This window comes from Lissotriton vulgaris, chromosome 4_1 (genome assembly GCF_964263255.1).
Source record: "Lissotriton vulgaris chromosome 4_1, aLisVul1.2, whole genome shotgun sequence".
Taxonomy (NCBI): domain Eukaryota; kingdom Metazoa; phylum Chordata; class Amphibia; order Caudata; family Salamandridae; genus Lissotriton; species Lissotriton vulgaris.
The window spans coordinates 1,740,198,571-1,740,213,437 of record NC_141691.1 but is presented as its reverse complement, the minus strand read 5'-3'; positions in this window follow the sequence as shown (position 1 = coordinate 1,740,213,437).

Here is a 14,867-nt window from a genome sequence, read left to right as displayed (position 1 = left end):
TCACCACAGCATACGCAGTCGTCACATCACCATTCGGCAACTTGAAACACGAACCATCAACATACAAGGAACCATCGGGATCTGCCAATGGAGTGTTTTTTAGGTCAACACGACCCTTCGTTTCTTCCTCAGTTCGCAAATAGCAATCATGTGGTGGTACATCACCTGATTCCATATTAGTCGGCAACAACGTCGCCGGGTTCAGTACATTACAGTGCTTTATTTGTATATGACTTGCCAAAAGCGTCAACTCATAACCGGACAACCTTGCGCTTGTCAAATGTTGAGTTTTTGTACGATTTAAGAAAGTGTCGACTGCATGCGGAACCATCACCGTAAGCATATTATCCATGACCAATCCTGCAGATTGTCGAATGGACACCGCAGCCGCCGCTGTCGCTCTTAGACAACTCGGCAATGCTCTAGCTACTGGGTCCAAGGTCGAGGAAAAATATGCACATGGACGCTGCTTACCACCAAATTGTTGCGTCAAGACACTCAACGCACAACCCTCTCTCTTGTGAACGTATAGTGTAAACGGCTTACTGTAGTCAGGAGTATCTAACACAGGGGCCGAACACAACGCATCACGCAATTCAGAAAAACTTTTCAGACACTCTTCAGTCCATGGCAAAGGAGTCGGAACATCCTTGCAAATGAGGGCTACCAATGGCTTCGCTAGCAATGAAAAATTTGGAATCCATTGCCTGCAGTATGACGTGATACCTAGAAAGGCACGCACATCTCTCTGAGTTGTTGGCACAGTCATTCGAGCGATCGCTGCAATTCTCTCTGGGGTCAACCTTCTTCCCTCCTTTGACAATAAGTGACCTAGATAGGTTACTTCTTGACAACAATATTGTAGCTTAGAAGGTGACACCTTGTGATGTAAGTCACATAAATGCTGTAACAGCAATACTGTAGCAGTTTTGCAAATCTCTTTAGTGTCAGCAGCCACTAGTAAGTCATCAACGTACTGAATCAAGGCCGCACCAGTCGGTAACACAAACGCATCAAGTTGACTCTTAAGGGCTTGGCTGTAGATCGATGGACTCTCACAGTAGCCCTGAGGAGCGCGTTTAAATCTAAAGCTGCGACCTCCTAATGAGAAACCGAATAGATCTCTGCTTTCCTCAGCAATCGGAATGCTAAAGAAAGCATTCTTCAGATCGATCACCGAGAACCAAGAGGCAGAGGCTGGAATCAGAGTCAGTAAAGCCGTAATGTCAGGCACCACAGGAAATTGTGGAATCACAATTTTATTTACCTCCCGTAAATCAATGACAAAACGATACACAGGAGGCTTGGATGGATCAGTTCGTTTCAAAATAGGTAACACAGGACTATTACACACATTTCCCCGAGTTTCCTCAATAACATCCTTCTTGATCAAGTCATAGATGATCGCTAACAGCGCTCGTTCACCATCGAGAGAGATACGGTACTGGGGAATACGTGGTAATCGCACATTCAATTTCAATTGGACAACGTAAGGTGAGATGTCCAGCAGGCCCACATCATTGGGACCTGTTGCCCACAAAGACTCAGGAAGAGAATTCAATTCCGGTGGAAGCTTATCAGTTGACAAATACATAGGAGAGATCACTCTCTGACCCAATGTAAGCTCCACTCCCGTAGGAGAACAGTACAGGGTCGCATATAACCGTTTCAGCAAATCCAGACCCAAAAGATTCTCACCACAACCAGTAGCCAAAATCAGAGGAGCTTCCAGCTCACGTGGCCCTATTGTAAGGGGCAAAGGGCTAGAAACCGGATTGCTAACGGGGGCGCCAGAGAATCCAACGGAAACCTTCGTTAAGCCAGACAAAGGTGCGCCAGGGAGTTTTGAATGCATGATGGAACTTTTCGCTGCACCAGTGTCCAACAGAAAAGGCTCAACTACGCCCGATGTGGCAACTGCGACGTAAGGCCCTCTCTGATCAACCGGAACTGATACTACTCCCTCTCTTTGTCTGCGGCTGTCCTAGTAATTACCGTCAGCATCGATATCATGCTCGACGTAATAGTCGTCCACATGATACTGTGCAGATCTACCAGACGATAAATCGCGCTGATCAAAGCAATTGTTCGAGTCTGATGAAGTGGTAGAACGCTCATTCTGATTTTGAGTGGCACCACAGCCTCTACCACGTGATGCCTGTTGAGGACCACTACGACCTCCTCAAGCCGAAACACCATTATTTCGGTCGCGCAAAACCGGACAATTAAACTTCAAATGGCCCTCACCTCTACAGTATGCGCTTTGGTTATGACCAAGCATAGATCTCGGTGTGGAGGAGTCATTACGTGACTGCGTCCTAGAAGACTGTGATTGCGATCTATTTTGCTGCTGAGAGTCATTTTGATTCGAGCGCGGAGGATACGCTTGCTGTAACAGAACTTTAGTTTTAAGATCCTTTGTTTTCTTATCCGCACGATCATTTTCCTCCTTCTCCCTATTTTCGTGATATTGAGCCGTGGCTAATATCTGAGCAGAGGTAGAAACAGCCCACAAACTTTCGGAATTTTTCAATTTGTTGCTGAGTTCAGGCAACAAATTCGATACAAATGTATCTACAAATAATCGCTGACCTCCCTCAGTGCTCATATCCTGACCACTATGATCGATGAATGCCTCCTCAAATCTCGTAAAGAAATCGGAGACACTCTTGTCCTTCTTTTGCTTGCACGCGGACAGTTTATCCCAATTAACTCTCATTGCTGGCATAAGTGTCTTCATAAGTGTAATTATCCTCTGGGGCAGATCAGTAATGAGCTGTTCAGGCTTAGCCCCACCGATTTGTCGTCCATCGGCCGCCGCAAGAGCAGCCCAATCACCGCCTAACTCAGCTACGTGATTCTCTTGACGGATTTTTGCCCAAATTGGTTGAGGCACTACATTACCGAACAGCATGTCGATATCGGCAAGGTTCATAACAGTAGCATCCACTAATTGGGATAACTCCTTATAATAACCTGCCGGATTTTTGCGGGGGTCAGGCAAAGTTTGCTTCACCTGCAAAACTTCCGACCGCTTCCATGGGAGGTGTATCCAAACTCTCTGGAAGTGTGGTAAAATTGGAGGGTTAGCACCAGGATTACCTGGCATCCACACTGGGGGAACTTCTCGCATGGGATACTGACCAGGTGTTGCCATCCACTCCTCAGTTTCGTCTTTAAACAATGCTCGAGGTAGTACTGTAGATCGAAAAGATAGAAGACGCTCTACAGCACGTCGAACATTACTACCCACAATCATACCGTTCGAAAACTGATTCTGGAGTTCAGTCATTTCGGATGGCACGTTGTCTACCTCATCAGTATCCCATACCTCTCGTAATGATTTACACATTTCCTCAAACACAAATCTCTGCGTGGGCTCATTAAATTGAGAGAACGTCTCAAAAACCATGCGCAGGTTATTTTTAATGGGATACCTAATCCAATTACGCGCCATTTTTATTAACGTATTACTCTCCCTACCACCAGGAATTTGACTTCGTCTTTGAGGGACATCAGAAACATCGGACCCAAGAATCGGTCCAAATGGAGAGTAAAGATTAGCAACAGCATTAGGTATGCAACTACGGACAGAAGGAGAAGAGGAGAGAAGTACAGGGGCAACAACATGAGGGCTAAACACAGGAGCAGTAGGAGCAGTAGGAGTAGCCAAGAGAGCAGAAGTAGCGGGAACAGCAGACTGAGAAGGTATAGGCAGTGGAGCAGTAGGAAGAGGGGCAGGTAAGGGAACGGGAACGACTTGAGGAACAAGAGGATTCGGAGGAACAGGACCAACGGCAGGCTGACCAGCAGCTGCCGGAACGACAGGCTGAGGAACAGGAGGAACCACAGGGGCTGTAGTATCCTGTGCGTATGGAGGTGGTGATTTCAGTAGATAAGACAACAAAGGGTCCTCTACCACTTCGTCTCCCTTCTTATCAGAACTCGACGGTAAAACAGGATAACACTTATCCACCGCCATATGTTGCAGTCTAGCAAAAACTTCCTTTTCCTTCTCTTCTTTATCTCGCTGAAACTGCTCTGCATTTCTCATCACCGTAACAATACCTTCTCTCTTATTTTTCTTAATCTGCTTGATTTCTTTCTGCTTGGCCTCTTTGCGCCATAACCGAAAGGAATCAAACATGGCCGGCCTAGATTTCTTTTTAAACAATTTTGCTTCGACATTATCCAAAATTGCAGTTTCGAAACTACCATGGGGTGGCCAACTAAGGACACCATCATCTTTGGTGTAGCGGATCCAATAATCATTATATACGATAGGACCCACTCCATGGCGACTATAGAGCTCATAGATCGGAGTTCCAACTGGAGGTATCGGACATGAATCCTCCAATCGGGAATCCGCACCACAACATTTAAAGCAGCTAAACAAAGTACTACGGCCAGGCATCGTGCACACTAACCGAGTTTACAAACTTCAAGGGTTATCGAATTACGATGTCCTCGCAAAAATGCAAGACCCTCGGTTTTTGGCAATTGCAATCGTCAAATAAAACCCAACAACTAAGAACCAACAACTAAGAACCACAAATGCAATGGAACCATGCAAACAACCAAGTTTCAACAACAACGACCAAGGACTCTGGGAGCGACCCACAAATACTTAACTGAAAGAGCAATGGCGTCACCAGGAAGGCCCGTTTATCGTCTCGCTGTACAAAGGACTACGCCAGGCGCCAAAACAGGTCGACAGTCAGGGCATCAGTCCGTCGCAGCCGTCAGGAGGCGGGAATCTTCGCGGGAAAAGTCTTCGGACCACTTATTTCGACAACAGGATCGATGAAGCGGGGTGCACCTTCCCTCGGAGATTTCACACGAAGTTCCTCACGATCGTCGGGCTTTGGACCGGTACCGCTGATGTAGCCCCATGTTGGGCGCCAACTGAAGGACTGGGCTATTCTAAGGCCCAGCGGTGCCAGGGAACAACACCTGAAACCTTCGTGGGTTACCTGTTCCGGTGTACAAATTACAGAGACACGGGACACTTCCTTCGGCGTCAAAGATCAGCGTTTATTTACTGCAGGGAATACAGAAGTCGCAAGAAGTACAGCATGTGTAGGTTCTAGGAGACTGCTTCGAATTGCAACAGTGGATCGCTCCTTTTATACATATTTTAGTCATAGCACAACATGGCGAACAAAAGGTTACAACTCAGTTCCCACAGTAAACTTCAAAAAGGGTTGCTTTCATGTATTCAGGAGCCCGGAACATAATTACAGTAGCATCGCCGGTTCCCAACTGTAAAAGTATGTTATCCCATCATTTAGTACATTCCATTCTAGCTGTAAACGAGTTAGGAAAAGAGACAGAAACAGGTGCAGGGAAGAGACAACAGATTGGAAAAGGGTGTAGGGGGTAATATCGGAAGCACGATTGCAGGATCAAAGGATTCGTGCCTAATGCATGCACGGCTGAAACAATAGACCGGCACGGCAAGATGAGCCTCGAGCAAAACCATCTGCCTTTACAGTATCATCCCCCTCATCATAAAGACATCCTCAAAGGAACACGTGTCTTCCCAAGAGCTTGGGAGTCCCAGGGTCACGAAGCGGACAGTGTCCGTTCGCTGGCTACTTGAGGGCAAGAGACAAAATGGATGCCGTATCTAAAATGGAACCCGTGGGTTCAGATGGAGAAACCCACGAATAAGATGAACGGTTCAAGACAGCGTAGCGAAAACGCGTACACCCACTAAACTCGTCATTTGCGGTTCATAGATACCAAACTCGTCCATATGCGAACGAGTCAAAAACATCGTCATGATTGTCACGGAACCTCACCTGTGACAGGATACCATTTGTCCAGGCCTCCCCTGCCGGAGTTTCGGTCAGCAGCAGGAGGCCAGACTCGTGTCTGTGGCAGCAGCATCCATTTTGTGATGCTGGGGCTTTGGTTAGATTTAACTGCGTTTAAGTAAAGTAGCATGTCTTCTCCCTCTAGAAGGGTGGAATGCTACCCCCGTCGCCAGGACTGGCGAGGGGGTAGTATTCCAAAGTGTATGACACCTTACACGACATGTTTTGATAAAGCCAAACCAAAGTTAGCAAGTAACCACGAGGATTATAATGCACTTAAGAGTATATGGTATGGCAATATCCTGGAACAGCTAAGGAGTTGGTCCCGACAGCTGCAGACAGGCTCAGCTCATGCTAGAGCACCATCTCACATAAAACCAAGCACTCTGCCTCCAGGATTGTTAAGGCCTGCCATAGGAGTGACTTATAGGTATATATGTGTCCAGATAACGGTTTAGATATAGGTATACTATATCTAAGCAAGGGGTGATTACACCACCTTGCCCCAGCTGAGTGATCAGCCAGTTGTGTCTGTTTGAATAGCCAGCCAGGGGTGGCAAAAGATATGCTGCAGCCCCTGGTAGGCTTTGGATGCACCTATGCCCTGGGTACCTATAGTACACTGTACAGAGGCTGATAAGGTGATCCAATACCAATTAGTTATGCACCTAGGGTACATGGAGTCCATTTCAAGGAGAGAGCAGATAGCCTGGGACCCTGGTTAGCAGGATCCCAGGCCAACTAAGTCGAAAACCAGATAAACACAAGGCAAAAAATCTGGGGTAACCATAGTCAGGTATCCACCTTCCTACAGGGTCAGACACAGGGTGAGGGGGACAGACACAGGGTGAGGGGGGCAGACACAGGGCGAGAGGGACAGACACATGGTGAGGGGGCAGACACAGGGTGAGGGGGTCAGACACATGGTGAGGGAGACAGACACAGGGTGAGGACATACACAGGTTGAGGGGGCAGACACAGGGCGAGGGGGCAGACACAGGGTGAGGACAGACGCAGGGTGATGGGGCAGAGTCACAGACAGAGGGTATGGGGCAAGACACAGGTTGAGGGGGCAGACAGGATGAGAACAGACACAGGGTGAGGGGCAGACACAGGGCGAGGGAGACAGACACATGGTGAGGGGCAGACACAGGGTGAGGGGGTCAGACACAGGGAGAGGGGTACAGACACAGGGTAAGGGAGACAGACACAGGGCGAGGGGCAGACACATGTTGAGGGGCAGACACAGTGCGAGGGGGGCAGACACAGGGTAAGGGGGACAGACACAGGGTGATGGGGACAGACACAGGGTAAGGGAGACAGACACAAGGTGAGGGGCAGACACAAGGTGTGGGGCAGACACAGGGTGAGGGGCAGACACATGTAGAAGGGGCAGACACAGGGTGAGGGGGCAGTCACAGGGTGAGGGGGACAGACACAGGGTGAGGGGGCAGACACAGGGTGAGGGGGCCAGACACAGGGTGAGGGAGCCAGACACAGGGTGAGGGGGACAGACACAGGGCGAGGGGGGCAGACACAGGGCGAGTGGGCAGACACAGGGTGAGGGGGTCAGACACAGGGTGAGGGGGACAGACACAGGGTGAGGGGGGCAGACACAGGGCTAGAGGGACAGACACAGGGTGAGGGGGCAGACACAGGGTGAGGGGGTCAGACACATGGTGAGGAAGACAGACACATGGTGAGGACATACACAGGTTGAGGGGGCAGACACAGGGTGAGGACAGACACAGGGTGATGGGGCAGAGTCACAGACAGAGGGTAAGGTGGCAAGACACAGGTTGAGGGGGCAGACACAGGATGAAAACAGACATAGGGTGAGGGGCAGACACAGGGCGAGGGAGACAGACACATGGTGAGGGGGCAGACACAGGGTGAGGGGGAAAGACACAGGGGGAGGGGGCAGACACAGGGTGAGGGGGTCAGAGACAGGGTGAGGGGGACAGACACAGGGTGAGGACAGACACAGGGTGAGGGGGCAGGCACAGGGCGAGAGGGACAGACACAGGGTTAGGGGGCAGACACATGGTGAGGGAGACAGACACAGGGTAAGGGGACAGACACAGGTTGAGGGGGCAGACACAGGATGAGGACAGACACAGGGTGAGGGGGCAGACACACAGCGAGGGAGACAGATACAAGGTGAGGAGGCAGACACAGGGCGAGCAAGACAGAAACAGGGTGAGGGGGACAGACACAGGTTGAGGGGGACAGACACAGGGTGAGGGGGCACAGGTATAGGGAGAGGGGGATCAGGGCTTGAAGTGTGCCGGATACCTCCGGGTCTAAGACCCGTGAGTAATAAACAACGGACATTATTTATTTATAAAGTTTTATATAGCGGGTCTCTAGCGGCCCTATATTCATGTCCTTCACTTTACTGGCAAATAACACTGGCCGATTTCTGAACAATTAATTTAAAAAATGTTAAGGTGTTCAATGTCAGTGATTTAGTTTCTGTTTATTTTTTAAATGTTTTACTTACTATTACTCCAAAATAGGGATCCGGTGACACACTATAGGGTTCACATACATTTAGTTAGCATGGTTAAGCCATGCCCAGGCTTAATTATATAGCCCACGCTGCTTTTAAAGTGCCCCCACTTTTTGCATCACACTTAAAGCCCTGAGGGAGATACAGATACACGATGAGGGGGACACAGGGCGAGGGGGACATAGATACAGGGTGAGGGGGCACAGACACACAGTGAGGGGAGACAGATATAGGCAAGGCACACGTCCTAAAAAAAGAAGTGGGGGAACTAACCTAGTTAAGCGGTATGCAAGTGACATCATGGAGCGTGATATCACACTTTGTGACATCACGGTGAGTGACATCGCATGTGGAATCAAAGGAAGTGTATCACAGCCCATGACCTCACAAGAAGTGACATCAAATCTTAAGACTTCACACATATGTTTAGCAGGTCTATCATGAGTACACCTGGGCACATTACAATATTTAACAAATTAGATTGTGCATCAGCGTTGTGCCAAAAAAGAGTCACACGACCCCGACGGAAAATCTGGGCCACAAACACATTGGCAACATGGAGAAATGTGGCAGTAAAGCTGATCTGTTTAATTGGTTGCAACGTCTGCATTTTAAAAATATCTTATGGAGTTAAGGCACCTGATGCAGACAACTTTGTGTGCTAACTATATCACATAATAATAATGGTAAGAGAACTCCGGAGGTTAACGTATTTTCTGGAGAGATGTGTTTTGTCAAGTTCCAGTTTTTGAATCAAAGTAGCATTGAGGGTTAATATGTCTCCTGGAAAGCACATTATGTGGCACGCAGATGACAGATTTTTTTAATGTAAATGGGTAAGTGGGTTACTGCTTTGAACACAGGGACCCTTTTGTTACTTGCAGTTCATAAACTATAATCCTTCTGATATAGCACAGTGAGCTATTAGGGACACATAGCTCCTACAACATGTAACCCTCACTGTCATATGTAACACGTCCTGTACACTGCTTTACACACATATGATTTATTGTGAATTTATAACGTGTGCGTGTGACGTGAAGCGCACCAACACCCTGCAATGGAATGAGAAGTACTAGAGTGCTATAAAAGAAATAAAACAAAATATTGTTATTTCATTTGTTATTTGTATCAATACTGGGATAGATAAACACATCTGACATCCTTACAGTGTCTGCATATCTCTTATATACAGGAACTGAACAAAGTCAAAAGCATGCCTCTCTCAAGTACCTGTGAAGTGATCAGCTGTGTGCCTTTGTTTCCCCTTCATTGCATTTAGATGTAAGGCTCCAGATAGCTTCCAGTCAGGATACTCCAACAAAAGGACGCCTGATGGCCCCTAACTTCGGCCTTTGTTATGAGCCCAGCTGTAATCTGGTTTATGCTCTAGCCGCCTGCATGTTGCTGGTCTGAACGAAATCAGAATCAACGCGCAGACGCTGCTGAAGTGTACCAGTGTCTGAAAATTCATGGGACAAGTTTACCATGTTTCTGTGGGGCCCAACCTCTTGCCAAGAATACGCAATTATGGATTACCAAATAGGCAAAGAAGGCACCAAACTATGGGCCCCACTTCTTTTAGGGGCCCTGTGACAACGGACCAAAATATAATTTATCTGATCTTGGAAGAAAATTACAATCAAGCTTTCTTAAATATTGTTTCCAAAAGATTGAAAAAAATAAGTAATTTCAAAGAAACAAATACTTTACATTAAAGAGTGTATAGAGAAAATCCTATATTAATGTAATGTACCCTTTAACATCTTAAAGTACATCAACCAGAGACATCAGATTTGCATAACAGTTTGTCTCTTAAAAGCTCATCTTATGGCAGCTGCCAGTTTGTAAAAAAATCTGGCGCATTGGGTATTAGGAGATAATTTGTGAGGGGGCCCCACAATTTCAACTGCCTAGGGACCTCCACAGGATATAATCTGGCACTGGGTACACAACATCCACCCTGTGAAAAGAGTGGGTAGACGCCATCTACCCGTTTGCACCCTCGACCTGTGCCCTGGATACAGGGAGAGGCGGGAAACAGATACAGTGCAAGGGGCACACACGCAAAGTGAGGGAACACAGATACCGGAAGAAAGGGCAGGTTGCACTTACAGAGGCACAGCGACGGCACGGGTATAGTAAAAGTGCCTTGACTGTAATAATCGTTTCCAGTCGGAGGCAATGTGAGGTGTGAGTATGTTACTCCTGCCAGAGACAGGGTGAGATGGGACTGCAGCCACTGCAGTGCCATCTTAAAACATGGGCATGCTGGGTAGTTGCCCAGGGGCCCCATGAGCAAAGGGGGCCCCATGCATACATGAATTTCACACTAACTTTCCATTAAACATTTCTATTCTTGTGAGTGGTTGTGCAGGCAGGGCCCAGTGCACTGCTTAGCCCGGTGGCCTACAATGCTGTTAAGACGGCCGTGAGCCAGAGGCACATTGATGTGTGATTGGACAGATCCGTAATAATTAACTATCAAGGGGATTCGGAAGGGCAAATTTTTCTAATGGGGTCCAGCGTAGGGGCCCTGAAACTATAACAACAAAAGTTTTACGCTGTTCCCTGGGGAGTATGAATAAGGGCGTAACCAAGCCCAACAAGAAGAGGGGGGCACGAAGGCGGGGGAATGGCTCTTCCGGAACTAAAACCCTCACACACCCAGCAAGCTAGGTGTCATGCTTCATCATTTGGATTTTGCTCCTCGTCAAACTGGCGCTGCAATGTTTGACGGGCTCCCATAAAGGGGCTCTTTACCGGAGATCTTTTGTTCCTGCCAGTTGGTGCATGTGGGTATGAGGGTTTTAGGGAAAGTGTAAACGTGTGTGTGAAAGTGGGAATTTTAAAAAAAGTTTGTAAATCCACGGGAATTTTTAATGGTGTGGTTCACTCCTTTATTAAAAACAGTGAGCAGAATGTGACACGCCAGTGCTATGATCCAGCAGTGTCTTAATCTACTTGAAGGTCAACATGTTTATTGCTCGGAAGAGCAATTCGTCAGGACCTAAAAATCAAGAGGTGGGTGGTACATAGCAAGGGAAGGGGTAGATACTACCTTCCACTCGGTTAAATCAAGGCAGGCCAGGTGGTCCTGCAGTCTCTAAGTGGGACCCTACTTAGACATAAGAACGGCTTCAACGGTCGTCTCCTATGTACTTGATACCCTAAGGTTGAGGTACCTGTCCGCAGTCTGGACTTGCCTTTAGAACCTACCCGCACGTAGGGGGGAGGAAGAGAGACCGGAGCCAGATTGGCCAGATCCGGACAGAGGTATGTTTAACCCCAATGTACAGACAGGTTGAGGTGTAACTTCAGCCAGAGACACAGAGCCAAGGTCAGATATTACTCCAGGAAGAGGCCTCCCACAGAGGCCCGGTATAGTGCAAACCCACCAGCAGCAGGATGAGCTGTGACTTTGGCCAGAGACAGGGCCTTGTGTGGCCCCAGAGGGTAGCAGGGCGCGGTGTGTGAGGAACACACAGGATGGAGAGTGAGACCAACCAGAGGCACACCCACAGGAGGAGGTGTAATAAGAAGGCTTTTCTCCACATCTTTTGAGAGAGGTCCCCTGAGAGGGGTAAGGAAAAAATGTTCCCTACAAAAATTGTGCAAAAAAGTTACATACAAAAATTCATTATCGGGTTATCTTTGAATCCGCACACTTGCTGCTAAAATGAAGTAAATGCGCAATTGTCTCTGAAAGAAGCTGTAGAAAATCCGAGGCTGGCTTGACTAGACATTAGCATAGATCCTGTTTGTAGTGGTTCCCTGAGGTGACCGTGCAAGAGAGACCAATTGACCAATTGTTAAATGGTCATGGCTCCTAAATTGCAGTGTCATAGCAGATTGTTTTATACAGTGCTTCAAGACATTCTATTTTTGTTTCTAAGCACTGTAAATAATTCAAATTATTATCACTCAGTGGTACAAAATAAGTCAGTCGCAAAAAGATGAAATGTTGAGTTGCCCTTGTCAGGATTTTACTGCTGGCCAAAGATCTACAGTTCTTCAATCCAGATGGGCTAAGGACTGAATGGGCATGGAACTTGGACTCGTCAACATTCACTCAAGAAACGTATCTGATTTACATTGCCCTTGAAAGTGATTTTCTCCACTAAGAGAACACATCAAATCTTATTTGAACGTGAAGTTTGCGAGCGCTTCTACCACCTGCAGACAGACGCCACATCTTCACTCAGGTGGAATACTATACCCCCTCCAGAGATTAGACTGTGCTTTATTTATGCTGGCGGTTGCGGCTAGTGGTCGCCGGCACTCATTTTTGGGGACTGGAACTTATTTTTCACCATCAGACTTTGACCTAGATGAAAAGATGAAAGAAACAGGCGGAAAATATAGAAAAAGGTAGAATAGACGGATAGAAAAACAGTAACCATCGGAGGCAGCAGTGATGAAAAATAACCTGCTTGAGTAAGATAAAGTGGTAAGAAGCGTTGGGTGGCAGAAGAAAGGGGTATGAGGAGGAATCAGGAAAAGGCAGCCTGGATATTTGGCAATACAGACATTCAACAGAGACACTTGCAGGGTACTAAGAAATACTTCAGGCCGAGGGAACATCTGGGGCCATATGATAGAGAGGCCTCTAGGAAACAAAAGTGTTTCATCCACTTTCAGCGTCACAGGGTACTTTAATAGTTCAGGGGGCTTCAAATGCTTGTGATGTCCCTTCTGTAATACAGATCACTGCGATGAGCATTTTGCACCTGTAAGTCCCCAAAAGAGAGTTCCCTCATTGGTCGCCCCATGCGAATGAGGGAATGCTTTTGTCCTGTCAGGAGGCAGGTTGAATTTGGACCACATGAAAAGTGACGCACAGTCAGTGTAGCCCCAGGGCATGCCTTAGGAAGAAGGTACGGGTGTCCTCCTGAGAACACTCCCAGCACCCCCCTACAGGCAGATGCACACTCACTGCACCCCTTGCTCGGTGATGCCTCACCTCTCTGGTTTGGGAGGCAGAGCAGCTGCCTGAAGACACTGGTCTGCTTTTCGTCAGTGCTGTGCTCTCACTAGTGCAGGTATGAGTTAGCTCCTGCCTGCACTAGGCACTGCACTTTAGTAAGCAGTATAGCACACGGCTTCTGTCTGTGTTGGGTGCACATAGCAGAGCGTGTTATTGGCACAGGCCGGGACTGGGGACCATTTTACTTAATAGGCCCCTGATGTCTCTAGGCAGGAAGTCCCTGTGCGTTAGAGTGTTCTCAGTAGATCAAAAGAATAGCATTCTGCGAGAGAGATGATTGGTAAGATGGTACGACGGATGAATGATTTAATGCACCAAATTCAAGAGTCTGTGTACACGTTGCAGATCCCAGTATTGAAACCCAGTCATCCTCACAAGATCAATAAAACGATCGCCATTAAGATGGGTAATAGTGGGATTAGTGCTACGAAGCTTTAAGACTGGCAAATGCGCTTTGTAATAACTCTTAGCTGGCGTTGACCATTCACGGACACTTATTCCTCTGGAAACAATAAGCATTCGGGTTTGATCATCTGGTATAAAATGTGTAATTTGTAAAGGCGAACGGCCCAGGGACAAGAATAATGAAGTGAGACGTCATTACAATAGAAAGTCATATGTTTGTGTCAACATTTGGGTCCTTAAAGATAATAAATAAACTACGTGTAGGTCAATTATTAAACAATTCGGTTAATGCAACATTAATTAAACATGCTTAAGCAAGATAAAGTTAGGAGTTTGAACAGAACTTGATGAACTGCACGTTTGGTACTATGTCGTGCAACACTGTTTTCCATATGACGATACATTTTAGATACGTTTCTTTAGCCATACCCCTACATTTGGTTTACCTCCTCTAAGCCAGCAGGTTATCATACGAATGAGAAATCAATACCGGATAAGTCCTAATGCCTAGTCAGGGTTGTTCCTTTAAAAATAAACATACTAAAATGAAAATAAAGTATACACGCAGAACAGTGAAAGTCCGAAGTCTCTTGCCGAGTTGCTTAAGAGCCATGGCAGACCGTAGGTTGTTTCAGGTTTGTTCCACTCTCCGTTTCACCAAACAATTCTCATAGAACATAAAGGGCCAGTGTTATCCTATGAGAGTTCAGCACCACGGAGAGCTCTGATGCGGCCCGAAACGCGGAATGAGTTTAACGTGAGGGTCTATTACCTTTGGGGGAACCGCAGCGCATTACTGTGGGGGAGACAGGGTCTGATGGCACTGCCAGGATGTGCTTTTTCATGGAGTTGTACTCTCATTTTATGCAATCTTTAGAAAATAAAGGAAAACTTCGTATTGAAAGTAAAGAAAGGTTAATTTATTGCAGTTTAGATCAAATATTTAAGGTCTCCTGGAGCATTATTGTCGCCCAGGACATCCACCGTTGGGTTCCCAGAGGTCAATGTAGGTAATGGGGACAAATATTTCTGGTTTTAGAAGTTGCTGTGTAACTAGTTAAGGGTCCAGAGATACAGGGGGATACAACCTTTACAACGCAACTTTTACATTGCACTACCATTACAACGCACTCATTACATCGCA